This window comes from Trifolium pratense, linkage group LG1, assembly GCF_020283565.1.
Source record: "Trifolium pratense cultivar HEN17-A07 linkage group LG1, ARS_RC_1.1, whole genome shotgun sequence".
NCBI classification, from domain to species: domain Eukaryota; kingdom Viridiplantae; phylum Streptophyta; class Magnoliopsida; order Fabales; family Fabaceae; genus Trifolium; species Trifolium pratense.
Genome location: NC_060059.1, coordinates 18,019,344 through 18,039,743, shown reverse-complemented (window position 1 = coordinate 18,039,743; position 20,400 = coordinate 18,019,344). Strand labels below are relative to the sequence as shown.

At 33.7% G+C, this 20,400-nt stretch overlaps 1 long non-coding RNA gene and 1 pseudogene across 1 annotated transcript; both read left to right on the top strand.

Annotated features, from left to right (window-relative positions):
* The window catches only part of LOC123889510, a 98,321-nt pseudogene that overhangs the window by 4,347 nt on the left and 73,574 nt on the right, over positions 1-20,400 (top strand).
* On the top strand, positions 3,091-5,603 carry LOC123902436. The gene is made up of 2 exons (XR_006807577.1): positions 3,091-3,500; positions 5,371-5,603. It is a non-coding gene; the product is annotated as an uncharacterized LOC123902436 (long non-coding RNA).

Sequence of the window (20,400 nt, the reverse complement as noted above, 5' to 3'; positions counted from 1 at the left end):
TTCAATGTTCACGACTGCTTCATCAAACATGTTACGGCCATTGTTGTCGGACAAGTGGACCCATCTCCACCATCATGTGTCCTACCCACATCTTCCACCTACGCACTTCTCCCTTACTTCTCAATTTAGGGTCCTGCTTCATTTTAGGTTAGTGGATAACAATGAATTGCAAGTTGTTGTAGTTATATGTTGTGTGCGAGGTAAATTTCTAACTTGTTTTTTTTTTATTGTTACAGAATTTTAATAATTTTAAAGGTTGTAGTGTTTTTTCTATAACTTTTAATTTTAATTTATCTCATTTTCAAATAAAAGACAGAAGCTTCACGTGGGAGATTCTTTACACGTGTATTCGTTGAATTTCGTATGCAAACATGTCGTACTAAATAGCACCGCTGTTCACTTATATTTAACAATATTTTATAATAAATTTAAATATTTTATTCTAAATAAATTTTCTACATTAATATAATCATAAACTTAAATATCAAATTAAAGTCAATGGATCCGTGCGAATGCACGGGTCTTTAAACTAGTTACATTTAAATCCTAAATACATCACTAGACTCAAAATACATCAAAATGACTCAAAACATATAGTAGATCACCATATTGGAAGACAATAATCCAAGTAATAAAGGACTAATAACATCACATAAAGTGAGTCATCACACCCCCAAACTTGAATCATTGTCTGTCCTCAAGTAATGTTGTAGATAGCAAAGACCATCTTAAGCTACTCACTTTATTGACACGAAAAACAGCACATTCAGACCTTAAGGTTCAAACCTTGGATTGCATTTCAAAGATTGGTATAATTTTTGTATGTCAACTATCAATAACAACCTTGCGTGTGTGTGTAGGCAGTACTCAATCAGGATACTACGCTACCCTTTTTCTCTTCTACAACTTAGAGTTTGGGTTCAGATTTCAGCAAGGGGGGAAACTATAACTTTTCATGATCTCACAGGCTTTTTTATTTTTAGCACGCAGGGAACACTACTTAAATTCATTTTAATTTATGCTTTAGGGATCTCATTGTAATGAGTCCAACCTGTTACTCCGAGTAGAGCACCCTACACAGCATTGTTCCTCCAGTTTTAGGCACAGGAACCCTCATATATATTTGTTATTGTTCCTCCAGATTTGGCACAGGAACTTCTTTTTCTTTCATTTTTTTATAGCGATGTAGTGTCCCGTCATAAATCTAGCCATGATCCATCAATCAAGTAATCAAGTTTTTTCCCCCAAACTTAGTCCTAATCAAACCCCTTGTCATAGTCAATACTTTAGATAACTTAGGCTAATGATTGAGTATTTTACAGACATATCAAGGCATTACTAGGATCAACAGTATTCAACAGTTTGTGCATAAAGGTGCAAAGGCTATCATGTCAAGAATCAAAACAAAAATTCCCAAAAATTTCATCAATCCTACAGCTACAATCACTTAAAATCTTGAAACTCTGTCATGTGTCAAGAAAATGCTTAGCTCAAAATTTTAATTGCCAATCTGACTCAATAACACTAAACAGACTCAATTTATTGACTCTTGCCTCTCACCCACACTTAAACTACACAGTGTCCCCACACTTAAACTACGCGAATGAATCATTGAAGTGTATTGTGATGCATCAAAGATGATCTTAGGAGGAGTTCTGATGCAGAAGGATTAAGTAGTTATGCATGCTCGAGGAAGGTGAAAATCAACAAGAGGAACTACCCGACTAATGAATTAGAGTTGGCAGCCGCTGCGGTCGTGTTGAATGTTCGGAGACGTTATCTGTATGGCTCAAGTTTGAAGTCTTCTGCGACCACAAAATTTTGGAGTACTCATTTGATTAGAAGGAGTTGAACATGAAGCTGATGAGGTGGTTGAAATTTCTAAAGGGTTATGATTTTGAGTTGAACTACCACCCTGGTGAAGCAAATGTACTGGCAGACGTGTTGAGTATGAAGACGTTGCATATGTTAGCACTCGTGACAAGAGAGATAAGACTGATCGAGGGATTTATAGACCATAGTCTAGTATGTGTACGGAAGCCAAGAAATGTGAAACTAGGAATGTGGGGGTTAACCAGTGCTATATGTTGGAAGAAACTAGAGAAGGTCAGAAGTGAGACTTAGTCGACACCTGTTTAGAATTAATTAACTTGGGTAAAAGAAGTGAGTTACGAAGTTGCCGAGAATGGGGTCATGAGATTCAAGAACAGAGTTGTATAATAGAAGCCAATAAGATTGTTGAAGCTGCTGAATATTCCAGAGAGGAAGCTGGGATAGTTGCTTGTCGTTGATAGAGTTTCCTTACAATGACAGCTACCATTCTAGCAACGGAATGGAACCATTTGAAGCCTTGTATGGAAAAAGGTGTAGGACACCTTTGTGTTGGAACGAATCAAGTGAGCGAGTAGTGTTAGGGCCTGAAATGATTAGGCAGACTACTGAAAAGGTGAAAAGGATTCAGTAGAAAATGAAGGCATCCCAGGATCGACAAAAGAGTTATTACGATCAAAAGAAGAGAGTAGTAGAGTTCCGAGAGGGACATTATGTGTTTATGAGAGTGACTGTGATGACATGTGTTGGACGAACTTTGAAGTCCAAAAAGCTCGCTCCGCGGTTGATTGGGCCGTACTATATATTTAAGAGGATATGGGGCGTGGCCTATCAGATTACATTGCCACCGCCATCAAATCTTCATGGTGTTTTTCAAGAGTTGCAGCCGAAGGAATGTATTTTCGATTTGTTGCACGTGATTCAATCTAATGATGTGCAAGTGAGAGGGTATCTGACCGTGGGATTCGTGTAGTTGAAAGTCGAAGATAGAGCGGTGAAACACCTAAAGACCAAAGAAATCGTTACAGTGAATGTAGACTGGGAGGACCTACCAGTGTGGAATGCGACATGGGAGTTGAGAGAGTCGGATGAAAGAATCCTATCCAGCGTTGTTTCCTTCAGGCAATTTTCGAGGACGAAAAATCCTATAAGTGGGGGAGAGTTGTAACGCCCCAAAAATTAGGATTCATTTTATTTAATTATTTAGTTGTTGTGGTGTTGATTGACGATGTTTATGTAGTGTTGATTGACGATGTTTATTTAATTATTTTGTGGCGAATAATTAAATAATTGATAAATAAAAATAATGATGTTGCTAAATAAAAATTAAAAGAAGAAAAAGAAGTAGAAAGTTATATATAGAGGTGTTGAGAACATAGAGGGGGTGTAGATAGGAAAATGGTAGAGAAAAGAATAAAGAAGAAAAAACACAATTTTAATTCCCATTAAATCATTTTAAAAATAATAATGCTATTGTCCGTTGTAATTAAATGGTTTAAAGGGTGGTGAAGTTGAGAAGAGTTGGTATACTCATACAAACAAAAGAAAACAAACATAAAAAAATATAGTGCTAGTGGGTGAGAGAAAAGAGAAATAGCTCATGGCAGAGTGAAAAGAAGCAAAAGAAAGGAAAAGCTTAACCTCAATTTAGGGAGTTCACTGCAATCCAAGTAAGGGAGCTTTATACTCTTGAAATTCTGAATTTAATAGGAATACTTATTATTTATTATGTGTGTTCAAGTTGTTGCTCTTATGCATGTGATGTTGTGGTTGTTGTTGTTGTTGTTTGAATTTATTTGAATTTGTAATTTGGATTTTACTATGATGATGATGATGATGATGATGATGATGATGATGATGATGATGATGATGATGATGATGAGCGTTGTTATTTGGATAAAACCGTGCCTTATTTGTTACCGATTATGAGTGAGTTTTGTTGAGTTCATGGTGTTGTGTTAAGTTATAAAAAGAAAATAACTATTTTACTTAAAATATGAATTTTGAGTTGTTAATTCATAAGTTGAGTTTTTATATGAATTCAAATGTTCTAATCGGTTTATGAACGTTCTTGTGAAGTTTTTAAATCACTGAGAATCAATTTAGGGTCGTGTGGTTTGGAATTAAGAAGTATTGAATCACAAAAGCTTGAAAACTCACGTTGAATTCCTTTAGTTTCAAATACGATTTGATCGCCGATTTTAAAAATAAACACTATATATCTTCCTAAAATTGAATGACGATCAAAACGGTATAAAGAACGTCGAATTTCGTAGATTATTAAGGGAGAACGAGTCGGGTCGGATTACCGGGTCGCACGACCCGTTTTGCAGGAAACCGGGTAGAAGAGATGATGAACAGTAACGCATAGTCACGCCCATTCGCGCGTGTTGGTGCGTGAGACTTCTATGAGACTCAAATGTTTTTAAAAGTTTTATGGATAAATAGAAAATAATTTTCTTGAAATTTTGGTACCTCTTTGGTAATTTTCGGACACCTGTAGCTATTTTTAGTTAATTATTTGGAGTAAAAAGGTGATTAAAAATATTATAATTTCATGAAAATTTCCCAAAATTTTATGTAGGGTATTTTGAATAATTTGGAACCCTCTGGTGTATTTCACTCTCCCTGGTTTTATATGCTATTAAGATTTGAATTTATTTCTTAATGTTTATTAATTAAATTGACTTAAAATTCGTACGTTTCGTCGGTAAACTAAATCAAGATGATTTGAATTATGAGTACTGTTGAAAAGGAGTAATAGGTTGTTGTTTTGGAGAGGAGTGAATGATTAATTGAGTTATGGAGTTTTAGTTGGTGTTGTAAACGAAGTTGCTAATAATTGTTGTGTATCGGTGTTGTTTTAAGTCGTTGCTCGTTGATAGTAATTGTGTTGTTTGAATTGTGGTTTTGTTGAATAATGATGTTGAGCTATGTGGTTATAACGATGCTGAATTATCTATTCTAATGATGTTGGAGTTGTGCCGAAATCATGATGTTGTAATTGTTATTGTTGTAGTTGCTTATTGACGTTGTCTATTGATGTTATTATAATGATGATGAAGTTGTCTATCGAAGTTGTTAAATGATGTTTACTATTGACGTTGCTTATTATAACATGACATGCATTCATTCATGTGTTCAATGATGTTGCTTATTGAAGTTGTATAAATGATGTTGAAAATGACGTTGCTTAATGAAGTTGAAAATGATGTTGTTATAATGATGTTGATCCTCCATGATGTAAAACTGGAAATGACGTTGTTGTTGGTACCACATGCATGTAGCGAGTCTAGGCGCATTGCATGCATTTTAATTATATTGATCATTTAAATGATGTTGTTTATTTCTCATTATTTAATTGTTAATTGATGATTGTGGTTGACTGATGAATGCGCGCGGCCATCCGCTTAGGTGGTCTTGTTGTTGTTTATGATGTTGCTAGTTATTACGTTGTTTTAATTCAGTTACTTTCTTGATGTATTATCGCTCACCTTTACATTCCCCCTTCTGGCTTGGCCCTACGGTGTGCAACTGTAGATTTTCAGGTAGGAGACGAATCATAGATGGTGTGTTCGGATAGCCGTTGCTTTGCTATTTATTTGGAGTCGCTCTGTTAGGATGTTGTTGGGAGAAACTTTTATTTAATCATGTTGTTAAATTTTTATGACAATTGAGCTATGTCACTTGATTCAGTATTTTCAATTCGGACTTTGAAACTTATATTATTTTTGTATTTTCCGCTGCATGATTTTTAATCATTTGAGGAATTAGTTAATTGGAGTAAGTGTGACATCCTTATTAAATAAATGAAATTAACTTTTTTGAAAATAAAATAGAGGGGTAAATTAAGGGTGTTACAAGCAGCGGATAAACAAAACAAATAATAACAAGATCAGAGAGAGAAAAAACACAACCAATTTATACTGGTTCCTCTCACAAAACGAGAGTAGTCCAGTCCCCTTGCACTACCAAGGGATTTCACTATAATCACACAAGATTACAATTGCTCAAGCACACAAGCAAGAGACTTCACCACAATGCTCAAGCACACAAGCTAGAGACTTCTCAAAACAACAAACTAAATAAAGTTCGTTGATTGTAATACAACTGCTCTTAAGAGAACCTTAAAGATCAAATACAGTGAGTATATAAAACTACAAAGTATTTGGACTAAGAGTGAAAAACACTTGTTCAGAGGTTCAGAGCTTGTATTCGCAAATATGAATTGTTCGAGCGCGTGTGTAATTCTTGATATCTTGCAAACTGATTCTTCTAGTATATATAGGACTAAGAAAGAGTCGTTGCAAAGATGACCGTTGTTGAAGATAACCTTTTGTCTTCAAGCAACTTGTCCTGATGCAGTTTGGTCGTTTCCAAAACAGAGTAAGAGTTTCAGCAACTTTGACCATGTGCAGAGAAGACTTTCCTTATTCAGCTAAGAAGTCAGATAGGTCACGTTCTCCCTTGTAGACAGACAAAATGTAAGTAGCTGTTATGATCAAGGTTGAGAGGTCCTTTTCTTCATTGGTAAGAGAGTTGATCTTCAAATACGAATCTTCACACAATCCAAGATATACATCAGAGTTTGATTAAATTCAGACTTTAGCAAGTTCTGATGTCTTCATCCTCTGATGCATGTAACTTCTGAAGATTCTTATCTTCTGAGTTCTTGCGAAACTCTGGGAGCTTAACTTCTGAGTCTTCTTCAGAGCCTGTCTGTAACTAAGTTCTGCACACTTAAAATAAATTTTTAGTATCTCCAATTGTATATTAATACTTTGTTATCATTAAAACCTTAATAGATTTAGGGGCAACCATTTTTAAATCAATTTTGTTCCAACACATCCTTCAACTGGATCACAAACAAATCCCCACTCAATCACACATCCAGCAGTGTAAGACCCGAGAATTTTATTTTATTTTATAGATAAATATTTTATTCTATTTACGAGTTAAACATTTTAATTTCTATTTTAGAAAGTGATTTTCTTACACTATGATTTTATTTAACGAGAGAATTCTATCTAACTTATCTTTCCATATTTTCTAGTTTCGAGGACGAAACTCTTTTAAGGGGGTAATAATGTAACGCCCTGATATTTTATACACACATTTTATTAATTTATTATTTAATCAAATATAATTTGTTCCCTTATTTCTTGTTTTGGTTAATTATTTTATGATCCATTTTAGTAAAATTATCTAAAGTGTTAGAAATCAATTTGTTTCATTATTTTAGAATTATGAGTGGCCAAACCATTTTAGTATCACGTGAGATTGACTTGGCAAATGACTCAAAATTGACCATGAATCCAATTATCTCTAATTATACCATATCCTTTCCAATAAAAACAACGTGGAGCCTTGGTCTGGTGGTTTAGTCTCATAAGCTTATTCACTACTTTGATAATTCAATGACCATGTACAAATTATCTTGTAACCCGTTTTCAGCTCGTGATTACTAGACAAATCATCTAATCTAATGATAATTAAGTGCTTTTATCCTTTGCCTGCTTGCAAATACTATATGTTGATCCCGTTTTCCTTTCTTGCTTAAATTTCATTCATTATCATCATTAAAAAGACAACCATTCCTTTTATTTGCTTTAACAAATAAATGTGTGACCAAGTTTTAATTCCTGTTTTAATTGCACACGTTTTTGTCTTAAGACACCCTTGTTCAATGATTTTCCATAGCCTAAAATTACCAAGTCATTTAATTCTCTTAAACTACCATTATTCTATTTAATCTAGACCATTCTATTAGTTCATTGCTCTGCCACATATATTGAGGAAGATATCAAGTCTCTCTATTAGAAAGCTCACGCCAATGTATATTCCATCACTCACCTCATATGACTCAACTCCATATATTTTATTCTCCATCGACCTACTTCATCTCTATGCGATGTTTCGAGATTGTCCCTTTGTCTCATAGGTATTATCATCAACCTCCCCAATTATACTCCAATTTTGTGTAACGTCAAAAGGAAGAGCTTTGAACCGTTCGAATGTGTGATAACTCTAAACGTCAAGGACTTTCGTGTCAGAATAGAAAAGCGCTTGAGGTAAGGGCTTTTTCCCCATACATTCATGCTACATAGGGATTTGTTGTGAGATAATAGTAGATCCTTCGTCACTTAAAATAAATCAGAGAATCAACTTCATATAACACTAAATAATCAAATAAGCTTAGGCATCGGAATATATATATATACACACACGTTTGTGGTACTTGGTTTGCTATATATGTTGACATGTTTAACTATGTTCTAGTTCGCTATGGGTGTATTATTATGTGTATATTATTATGTTCGATGATTGCTACTTTTTATCACTTGATGAAATTAACAATTAACAATGAAAATATATATAAATAAGCAAGAATAAGATGATGTGATTTATTCATAGTCTCGGCCGTAGAGTATGTCGATAGTGTGTTGGTTTTTGAATAAAATGATCTATTATACATTAAGACATGCATCATATAGAAGTGTAGAGAAGAGTCTGTTTAGAGCCTGTGTGGCAAGTTTTAGGGCCTGTGTGGCAGAACTTACTTTTAGCCTGTGTGGCAGAACTTATTATTTAGCCTGTGTGGCAGAAGCCTGTGTGGCAGCACTTACTTTTAGCCTGTGTGGCAGAACTTATTATTTAGTCTGTGTGGCAGATTTTCTTATCCGGATCATTGTCTCATATAGGATTGTCTTAGTTGCATTGCATTGCATATAGAAAGGGAGAAAAAAATACAATAGTAAATAGTTATTACAGTTATAATAAAAACAAAGAAAAAGTATAGTTAGTCCATAGTAAAACTGCGATCGTTGCTTCTCTTATTTCATTCGACTTGTCGTGCAATTTGTAATATATGTTGCTTTGTTTATTTTGTGGTACTTCTTATACTTTTGCTCTAATCACCAAACTCTTTTAGAAAACTAATAATTATATGTTTTTGGAAAGATGAAGTGTTTTGTTATTATTTTGTAACATTTTCTTGTGGTGAGTATGATTCAATATGGATAAGGAAATTGACCCTTACAACCAACATTTTAGGTACTCAAGGAGAAAGCTTTGATTGAATGTGATGTGATGCTTGAAGTGCGTACGAACGGGGAAAAATTGGGTTTTGTAATTTGAGAATTTTATGTAATGAATAGTTCTTTGTTGTATTTTCTTCCGCTGAAAATTTTCAAACAATAATTCATTTTATTAAGTTTATATTTCTCTGAATTTCACTTCAATTATCTTTGTAACCATTTAATTTAAAAATAAAAATAGCGGCACATTTTCTAACTAAATATGGTTTTTAAGAAATATCTTGGATAAAAATCCGGGATGTTACAAGCAGCTTCTTCATCATCATCGATTGGACCAACTTTCAATGTTGCATCATTATCACTTGACGGGATCTCACTTGTAATGAGTCCAACCTGTTACTCCGAGTAGAGCACCCTACACAGCATTGTTCCTCCAGTTTTAGGCACAGGAACCCTCATATATATTTGTTATTGTTCCTCCAGATTTGGCACAGGAACTTCTTTTTCTTTCATTTTTTTTATAGCGATGTAGTGTCCCGTCATAAATCTAGCCATGATCCATCAATCAAGTAACCAAGTTTTTTCCCCCAAACTTAGTCCTAATCAAACCCCTTATCATAGTCAATACTTTAGATAACTTAGGCTAATGATTGAGTATTTTACAGACATATCAAGGCATTACTAGGATCAACAGTATTCAACAGTTTGTGCATAAAGGTGCAAAGGCTATCATGTCAAGAATCAAAACAAAAATTCCCAAAAATTTCATCAATCCTACGGCTACATTCACTTAAAATCTTGAAACTCTGTCATGTGTCAAGAAAATGCTTAGCTCAAAATTTTAATTGCCAATCTGACTCAATAACACTAAACAGACTCAATTTATTGACTCTTGCCTCTCCCCCGCACTTAAACTACACAGTGTCCCCACTGTTGACAGGAAGAGGCAATTACTGACACGACAGAAAATAAACTAAACTAACTTATTCAGGAAAGAGAAGTCAAGACAATTACCGCTCAATCTTCTTAGCCATGAATTGAAGACAATACTCAATATAAGAATTAAAATCTTGCAATGTCCATCCTTCAACTGGATCACAAACAAATCCCCACTCAATCACACATCCAACACCTTCTTCATCATCATCGATTGGACCAACTTTCAATGTTGCAACATAAGACTTAAATCCCATGTTGTTATCAACAATTTCATATGACAAACAACGTTTGATTGGATCAATTTTCAACAGTTTCTCTTTTGCCCACTTGATTGTTGGCTTAGAGTCAGAATCAAGAGATTTGATTGTTGAAGCACAGTAACGGATGAGACCGGGTTGATTTTGAATACCTTCAAGTTGGTAACATGTGTCTATTGGGATCCATTTGTGTAAGTTGCAGAAATCTTGTAAAACTTGCCATACTTGTTGTGAAGTGATACTGGGTAGCTCGATGGTTGCTTTACCTTCCCAATTTGGTTGAGATTCGTCTTCTCCCATCACTCTCGTCGATTGTGTAGCTGTGGTTTGTTGCTAGTCTGTACTAACAGAGAACATGAACATTGAGAGACTTTATTTATAGTATATATTTTACAACTAATTATTATGAAAACAACCATCTCCTTTATTTTTGCTAAAAAAAAAAAACTAATTCTCCTTTAGATTTTAATTTTTTTAATGATATGTTATCTTTTTGAGAAAATATAAACAAGATTATTATTTTATTTTTTTTACTTAAATATAGGAGATTGGTTGTTTCGCTATTAATTTTAGATTTTTTTAATGAGGTGTCATATTGTCATTGGATGTACCTAAGATTGTTGTGTAAGGTTCGACTCCACCTAACATTTTTTCATTGAAAAAAAAAAATCTAAAATTAATATGGAAACAACTTCTCCTATATTTAAGTAAAGAAAACTAATCTCCTTTATTTTTGCTCAAAAATATAACACGTCATTAAAAGAATTAAAATCTAAAGGTGAATTAGTTTTTGTTTTTTAGCAAAAATAAAGGAGATTGGTTGTTTCCATATTAAGGGTCCGTTTGGCCTAGCTTTTTTTCCTCTTCTTTTTACTTAAAAGTAAGAAGCTAGGCCAAAAAACAATTTCTAGAAGTTACAGTTAAAAAAAAAAAACAGTTTCTATATTTTAGGAAAAATTATAACATATTATCAAATATATCTTTTAACACTATTATAATAAAAAATCAACAAATTTTAACTTTGCTTTTATAAAAAACAATTAAAATTTACCAAACAATTTTAACTTTAGTTAAAAAGCTATTATTTCTAGCTTTATGATTAAAACAGCTTCTACACCTAAAAAAAGCTAGGCCAAACAAGCCTTAATTAGTTGTAAAAGATATTATACTATAAATAAAGTTAATTACTATCAAATTTTCTAAATTATCCTTCGATATTCCTAACAAAGATTCTAATTTTTTATAAAAAAATATATATACGAGACCATTATTTGTCACAGAAACATAAAAAATTGGGTAAATAAGTTTTACAAAAAATAACACAATAGTTTCACTTATGGATAATGCTTAATGGTATGATTGAAATTTCAACGAATAATCACAAACACGCGTAATAATAATAAAAATCTGTAAACACAAAAAAAAAAAAAAATCTAAGTCTTTTTCCTAAATTCAATTTTCAATGTTCACTGTAACGACCCAAAATTTAGTATTCGTTATTTAATTATTTTATTACGCGAGGGCGTGATTTATAATTAAATTATTAAGCGGCAGATAATCATTTAGCGAGAACGTAAGTTAATGAGCGAGAAGTTATGTTGTTTGGGCCTTTGGGCGTAGAATAGGCATTGGGCCTAAGCCAAGTGGGCTTTGATCCATGAGAATAGAGAGAGAGCTATAAGTAGCCAAGTCAACCATGAATAGTCTCATAAGTTGCAATTCTTGAGAAGTTGAAGAGCTTAGCTAGGGCAAGGAGCTCATGGGGGAGAAAGAGAAGAGCAAGCTTGTGGATTCGTCGAGCTAAGGTACGAGAGTTAGATTACATATTCGTGAGTGATTCGAAAGAGGGGAGGATGTCGATTCCTCCATTCCCAAACTCTTTCCACTCTATTTTCTTGTGGGTTTTGTGGGTGATTTTCTTAATGGAAATTGGATTCTTTTGATCCTAACATGTGTAGTGAACTCATGATAGATGAGGTAAACAACTTTGGGAAGTTGAAAGTGGGTATATGTAGATGTTTGATCAATGATTTGCATGTTTTGTTAAACTTGCTTAAAACCCAAGAAATTGCCATGATTTTGATTATTAGAGGTATTTGGATGTTTGGAAGGGATGATTAATGTTCCTTGATACCATATATGTTTGGAATGGCTGTTTATATGAATTTATAACATGTTTGGATGAATTTTTGAGTTGATTCAATGTTAAACCGCCTTAGAAAACTCAAGAACAGATATTTCTGGTGTAGTTCGCTACGGATTCGCTACGGATTCGCTTAGCGAATAAGTTCGCTACGGATTCGCTACGGATTCGCTTAGCGAATAAGTTCGCTACGGGTTCGCTATCTGTTCGCCATGTACCTGCAACCCTCTGATGTAGTTCGCTACCTGTTCGCTACAGCGAACGTGTTCGCTACGTGTTTGCTACGTGTTCGCTACGTGTTCGCTACGGGTTCGCTACGGATTCGCTCAGCGAACAGCACTGTGACAGCAACTTTTTGATAATTGTTTTAAGTGCAATTAGGCACTTGTAACATGGTTTAAGGGTATCCTTACATGTTTGTTGATACATGTTGATGTTGTTAATGCTTATTGTTAATCGTTATATGATTCGCACGCGTATGCAATGACTTGTAGTTCAAGTGACTATGTTTATGTTTTAGCATTAATTTACAATGTTAAGGAAATGATGTGTGTTTTATGACATAAGTGTAAATGAAACCTTATGTGTATAAAAATGGTTATGCAGATAATTATCATGTGAATAATTATGATTGGAGTGATAGGATATTGTGTTATCCTAATGTGTTAGATGTTGGAATTGTGTTTCCGCATCAGTGAATGAATAGCTTCGAGCTAGATAGCGTCATGTATTTGATGTGTTTAAAAGTAATCATGCATTCATGAATAATTGTGTTATGGGAATCATGTGAATTCCAATAATTGATGAAAATGGACTATGTTTATGAAAAGTGGCCGAAGATGGGATTATGTTATCCGAGATCTGGAGCCCATATCCAAACATGATATAAAACTGTGTGACTCCTCTTTATGGGAGAGATGGTTGATGATAACCACATCCTACATGATATAAAACTGTTATTGAGCTTATCCAAGGGAGATAAAGTGGTTCGGTAAGTTCCGACGCATCCAACAAGATGTAAAACTGGGTTCATCTTAAATGGGGTGAATAGCAGCATCCAACATGATGTAAAACTGGTTTGGTCCACCATTGGTGAGACGCTTATCCTGCATGATGTAAAACTGCAGATGTAGAGTCCGTGCATGACTATAATCTGAACAGTCCGTACATGACTATAATCTGAACAGTCCGTACATGACTGAAAACTGAACAGTCCGTCATGACTGAAATCTGAACAATGTAAATTGGTACCACATGCATTAGTCGTGTCTAGGGATGACATGACATTGGATAATTGGCATTAGATGCATTAGGGTAAATGCACATGTATTTGATAATTGTTATGTGACAATATCTGATTGGATTGTAATGTGTTTTCCGTATGTGTTAAGCTTTGGTATTTACTAATTGTTTAATACTGTGATTGTTGCCATGACTTGGTATGTGAGTAGAGTCCGTCATGACTATAAAATGAACAAGTGTAGAGTCCGTCATGACTATAAAATGAACACTTTGGTAGTGTCCGAGAAGACGTGAAACTATATGATTGGTGTGTTTGTAAATGAATGATTAATTGGTAGTCGTATTTGACGATGTATGTGCGTGAGTTAGAAATGTATGATAGCGTGTGAAGTGTGTAGTATACTACTCACACTTATATTTATGTTTATGTTTTCTAACTCTCTGCTTTGTGTTAATTGCTGGACCTTTGGGGGTCCAGGTTGACAGGTTATGTGTTAGCCTCGTCCGAGTGCAATGGTGAAGCTCTGCTCTGATTGAGACACAGGAAAAAGGGGTTTTTATATGTATATGCATGTAGTCCTCTTAGTATACTCTGTTGGTCTTAAGCTTTCATTTGAAAAGTATCCGTTTTGTATAACTAATAACGCATCGTTCGATGCGAGGTTTTGTTTTTAGTTCATTCGAATATTTTACTAGATAAATGTATTAGTATTATCTTTGAATGAAGTTTGTGATATTCAAACCAGCGCTTTATAAATCAGATTTTCAATTTTTCCGCTGCGTATTTTCGAAAAAGATTTTATAAAGGCAGAGATAATTAAATAACGGGTTTGGGTGTTACATTCACGACTGCTTAATCAAACATGTTACGGCCATCGTTGTCGAACAAGTGGACCCATCTCCACCATCATGTGTCCTACCCACATCTTCCACCTACGCACTTCTCCCTTACTTCTCAATTTAGGGTTCTGCTTCATTTTAGGTTAGTGGATAACAATGAATTGCAAGTTGTTGTAGTTATAGGTTGTGTGCAAGGTGAATTTCTAATTTGTTTTTTTTTTTTTTATTGTTACAGAATTTTTATAATTTTAAAGGTTGTAGTGTTTTTTCTATAACTTTTAATTTTAATTTATCTCATTTTCAAATAAAAGACAGAAGCTTCACGTGGGAGATTCTTTACACGCGTATTCGTTGAATTCCGTATGCAAACATGTCGTACTAAATAGCACCGCTGTTCACTTATATTTAACAATATTTTATTCTAAATAAATTTTCTACATTAATATAATCATAAACTTAAATATCAAATTAAAGTCAATGGATCCGTGCGAATGCACGCGTCTTTAAACTAGTTACATTTAAATCCTAAATACATCACTAGACTCAAAATACATCAAAATGACTCAAAACATATAGTAGATCACCATATTGGAAGACAATAATCCAAGTAATAAAGGACTAATAACATCACATAAAGTGAGTCATCACACCCCCAAACTTGAATCATTGTCTGTCCTCATGTAATGTTGTAGATAGCAAAGACCATCTTAAGCTACTCACTTTATTGACACGAAAAACAGCACATTCAGACCTTAAGGTTCAAACCTTGGATTGCATTTCAAAGATTGGTATAATTTTTGTATGTCAACTATCAATAACAACCTTGCGTGTGTGTGTGTACTGCCTACTACTGCTAACCAGAGACATGCCAGGATCCTTCTCCAAAACTACTCAATCAGGATACTACGCTACCCTTTTTCTCTTCTACAACTTAGAGTTTGGGTTCAGATTTCAGCAAGGGGGGAAACTATAACTTTTCATGATCTCACAGGCTTTTTTATTTTTAGCACGCAGGGAACACTACTTAAATTCATTTTAATTTATGCTTTAGGCACTACTCCACCTTTTCACCTGACGGGATCTCACTTGTAATGAGTCCAACCTGTTACTCCGAGTAGAGCACCCTACACAGCATTGTTCCTCCAGTTTTAGGCACAGGAACCCTCATACATATTTGTTATTGTTCCTCCAGATTTGGCACAGGAACTTCTTTTTCTTTCATTTTTTTATAGCGATGTAGTGTCCCGTCATAAATCTAGCCATGATCCATCAATCAAGTAATCAAGTTTTTCCCCCAAACTTAGTCCTAATCAAACCCCTTATCATAGTCAATACTTTAGATAACTTAGGCTAATGATTGAGTATTTTACAGACATATCAAGGCATTACTAGGATCAACAGTATTCAACAGTTTGTGCAAAAAGGTGCAAAGGCTATCATGTCAAGAATCAAAACAAAAATTTCATCAATCCTACGACTACATTCACTTAAAATCTTGAAACTCTGTCATGTGTCAAGAAAATGCTTAGCTCAAAATTTTAATTGCCAATCTGACTCAATAACACTAAACAGACTCAATTTATTGACTCTTGCCTCTCCCCCGCACTTAAACTACACAGTGTCCCCACTGTTGACAGGAAGAGGCAATTACTGACACGACAGAAAATAAACTAAACTAACTTATTCAGGAAAGAGAAGTCAAGACAATTACCGCTCAATCTTCTTAGCCATGAATTGAAGACAATACTCAATATAAGAATTAAAATCTTGCAATGTCCATCCTTCAACTGGATCACAAACAAATCCCCACTCAATCACACATCCAACACCTTCTTCATCATCATCGATTGGACCAACTTTCAATGTTGCAACATAAGACTTAAATCCCATGTTGTTATCAACAATTTCATATGACAAACAACGTTTGATTGGATCAATTTTCAACAGTTTCTCTTTTGCCCACTTGATTGTTGGCTCAGAGTCAGAATCAAGAGATTTGATTGTTGAAGCACAGTAACGGATGAGACCGGGTTGATTTTGAATACCTTCAAGTTGGTAACATGTGTCTATTGGGATCCATTTGTGTAAGTTGCAGAAATCTTGTAAAACTTGCCATACTTGTTGTGAAGTGATACTTGGTAGCTCGATGGTTGCTTTACCTTCCCAATTTGGTTGAGATTCGTCTTCTCCCATCACTCTCGTCGATTGTGTAGCTGTGGTTTGTTGCTAGTCTGTACTAACAGAGAACATGAACATTGAGAGACTTTATTTATAGTATATATTTTACAACTAATTATTATGAAAACAACCATCTCCTTTATTTTTGCTAAAAAAAAAAAACTAATTCTCCTTTAGATTTTAATTTTTTTAATGATTTGTTATCTTTTTGAGAAAATATAAACAAGATTATTATTTTATTTTTTTTACTTAAATATAGATGATTAGTTGTTTCGCTATTAATTTTAGATTTTTTTAATGAGGTGTCATATTGTCATTGGATGTACCTAAGATTGTTGTGTAAGGTTCGACTCCACCTAACATTTTCTCATTGAAAAAAAAAATCTAAAATTAATATGGAAACAACTTCTCCTATATTTAAGTAAAGAAAACTAATCTCCTTTATTTTTGCTCAAAAATATAACACGTCATTAAAAGAATTAAAATCTAAAGGTGAATTAGTTTATTTTTTTTAGCAAAAATAAAGGAGATTGGTTGTTTCCATATTAAGGGTCCGTTTGGCCTAGCTTTTTTTCCTCTTCTTTTTACTTAAAAGTAAGAAGCTAGGCCAAAAAACAATTTCTAGAAGTTACAGTTAAAAAAAAAAAAAACAGTTTCTATATTTTAGGAAAAATTATAACATATTATCAAATATATCTTTTAACACTATTATAATAAAAAATCAACAAATTTTAACTTTGCTTTTATAAAAAAAAATTAAAATTTACCAAACAATTTTAACTTTAGTTAAAAAGCTATTATTTCTAGCTTTATGATTAAAACAGCTTCTACACCTAAAAAAAGCTAGGCCAAACAAGCCTTAATTAGTTGTAAAAGATATTATACTATAAATAAAGTTAATTACTATCAAATTTTCTAAATTATCCTTCGATATTCCTAACAAAGATTCTAATTTTTTATAAAAAAATATATATACGAGACCATTATTTGTCACAGAAACATAAAAAATTGGGTAAATAAGTTTTACAAAAAATAACACAATAGTTTCACTTATGGATAATGCTTAATGGTATGATTGAAATTTCAACGAATAATCACGAACACGCGTAATAAAAAAATAAAAAAATCTAAGTCTTTTTCCTAAATTCAATTTTCAATGTTCACGACTGCTTAATCAAACATGTTACGGCCATCGTTGTCGAACAAGTGGACCCATCTCCACCATCATGTGTCCTACCCACATCTTCCACCTACGCACTTCTCCCTTACTTCTCAATTTAGGGTTCTGCTTCATTTTAGGTTAGTGGATAACAATGAATTGCAAGTTGTTGTAGTTATAGGTTGTGTGCGAGGTGAATTTCTAACTTGTTTTTTTTTTATTGTTACAGAATTTTTATAATTTTAAAGGTTGTAGTGTTTTTTCTATAACTTTTAATTTTAATTTATCTCATTTTCAAATAAAAGACAGGAGCTTCACGTGGGAGATTCTTTACACGCGTATTCGTTGAATTCCGTATGCAAACATGTCGTACTAAATAGCACCGCTGTTCACTTATATTTAACAATATTTTATAATAAATTTAAATATTTTATTCTAAATAAATTTTCTACATTAATATAATCATAAACTTAAATATCAAATTAAAGTCAATGGATCCGTGCGAATGCACGGGTCTTTAAACTAGTTACATTTAAATCCTAAATACATCACTAGACTCAAAATACATCAAAATGACTCAAAACATATAGTAGATCACCATATTGGAAGACAATAATCCAAGTAATAAAGGACTAATAACATCACATAAAGTGAGTCATCACACCCCCAAACTTGAATCATTGTCTGTCCTCATGTAATGTTGTAGATAGCAAAGACCATCTTAAGCTACTCACTTTATTGACACGAAAAACAGCACATTCAGACCTTAAGGTTCAAACCTTGGATTGCATTTCAAAGATTGGTATAATTTTTGTATGTCAACTATCAATAACAACCTTGCGTGTGTGTGTGTACTGCCTACTACTGCTAACCAGAGACATGCCAGGATCCTTCTCCAAAACTACTCAATCAGGATACTACGCTACCCTTTTTCTCTTCTACAACTTAGAGTTTGGGTTCAGATTTCAGCAAGGGGGGAAACTATAACTTTTCATGATCTCACAGGCTTTTTTATTTTTAGCACGCAGGGAACACTACTTAAATTCATTTTAATTTATGCTTTAGGTACTACTCCACCTTTTCACCTGACGGGATCTCACTTGTAATGAGTCCAACCTGTTACTCCGAGTAGAGCACCCTACACAGCATTGTTCCTCCAGTTTTAGGCACAGGAACCCTCATACATATTTGTTATTGTTCCTCCAGATTTGGCACAGGAACTTCTTTTTCTTTCATTTTTTTATAGCGATGTAGTGTCCCGTCATAAATCTAGCCATGATCCATCAATCAAGTAATCAAGTTTTTCCCCCAAACTTAGTCCTAATCAAACCCCTTATCATAGTCAATACTTTAGATAACTTAGGCTAATGATTGAGTATTTTACAGACATATCAAGGCATTACTAGGATCAACAGTATTCAACAGTTTGTGCAAAAAGGTGCAAAGGCTATCATGTCAAGAATCAAAACAAAAATTCCCAAAAATTTCATCAATCCTACGGCTACATTCACTTAAAATCTTGAAACTCTGTCATGTGTCAAGAAAATGCTTAGCTCAAAATTTTAATTGCCAATCTGACTCAATAACACTAAACAGACTCAATTTATTGACTCTTGCCTCTCCCCCGCACTTAAACTACACAGTGTCCCCACCGTTGACAGGAAGAGGCAATTACTGACACGACAGAAAATAAACTAAACTAACTTATTCAGGAAAGAGAAGTCAAGACAATTACCGCTCAATCTTCTTAGCCATGAATTGAAGACAATACTCAATATAAGAATTAAAATCTTGCAATGTCCATCCTTCAACTGGATCACAAACAAATCCCCACTCAATCACACATCCAACACCTTCTTCATCATCATCGATTGGACCAACTTTCAATGTTGCAACATAAGACTTAAATCCCATGTTGTTATCAACAATTTCATATGACAAACAACGTTTGATTGGATCAATTTTCAACAGTTTCTCTTTTGCCCACTTGATTGTTGGCTCAGAGTCAGAATCAAGAGATTTGATTGTTGAAGCACAGTAACGGATGAGACCGGGTTGATTTTGAATACCTTCAAGTTGGTAACATGTGTCTATTGGGATCCATTTGTGTAAGTTGCAGAAATCTTGTAAAACTTGCCATACTTGTTGTGAAGTGATACTTGGTAGCTCGATGGTTGCTTTACCTTCCCAATTTGGTTGAGATTCGTCTTCTCCCATCACTCTCGTCGATTGTGTAGCTGTGGTTTGTTGCTAGTCTGTACTAACAGAGAACATGAACATTGAGAGATTTTATTTATAGTATATATTTTACAACTAATTATTATGAAAACAACCATCTCCTTTATTTTTGCTTAAAAAAAAAAACTAATTCTCCTTTAGATTTTAATTTTTTTAATGATTTGTTATCTTTTTGAGAAAATATAAACAAGATTATTATTTTATTTTTTTTACTTAAATATAGGAGATTAGTTGTTTCGCTATTAATTTTAGATTTTTTTAATGAGGTGTCATATTGTCAATGGATGTACCTAAGATTGTTGTGTAAGGTTCGACTCCACAAAACATTTTCTCATTGAAAAAAAAAATCTAAAATTAATATGGAAACAACTTCTCCTATATTTAAGTAAAGAAAACTAATCTCCTTTATTTTTGCTCAAAAATATAACACGTCATTAAAAGAATTAAAATCTAAAGGTGAATTAGTTTTTTTTTTAGCAAAAATAAAGGAGATTGGTTGTTTCCATATTAAGGGTCCGTTTGGCCTAGCTTTTTTTC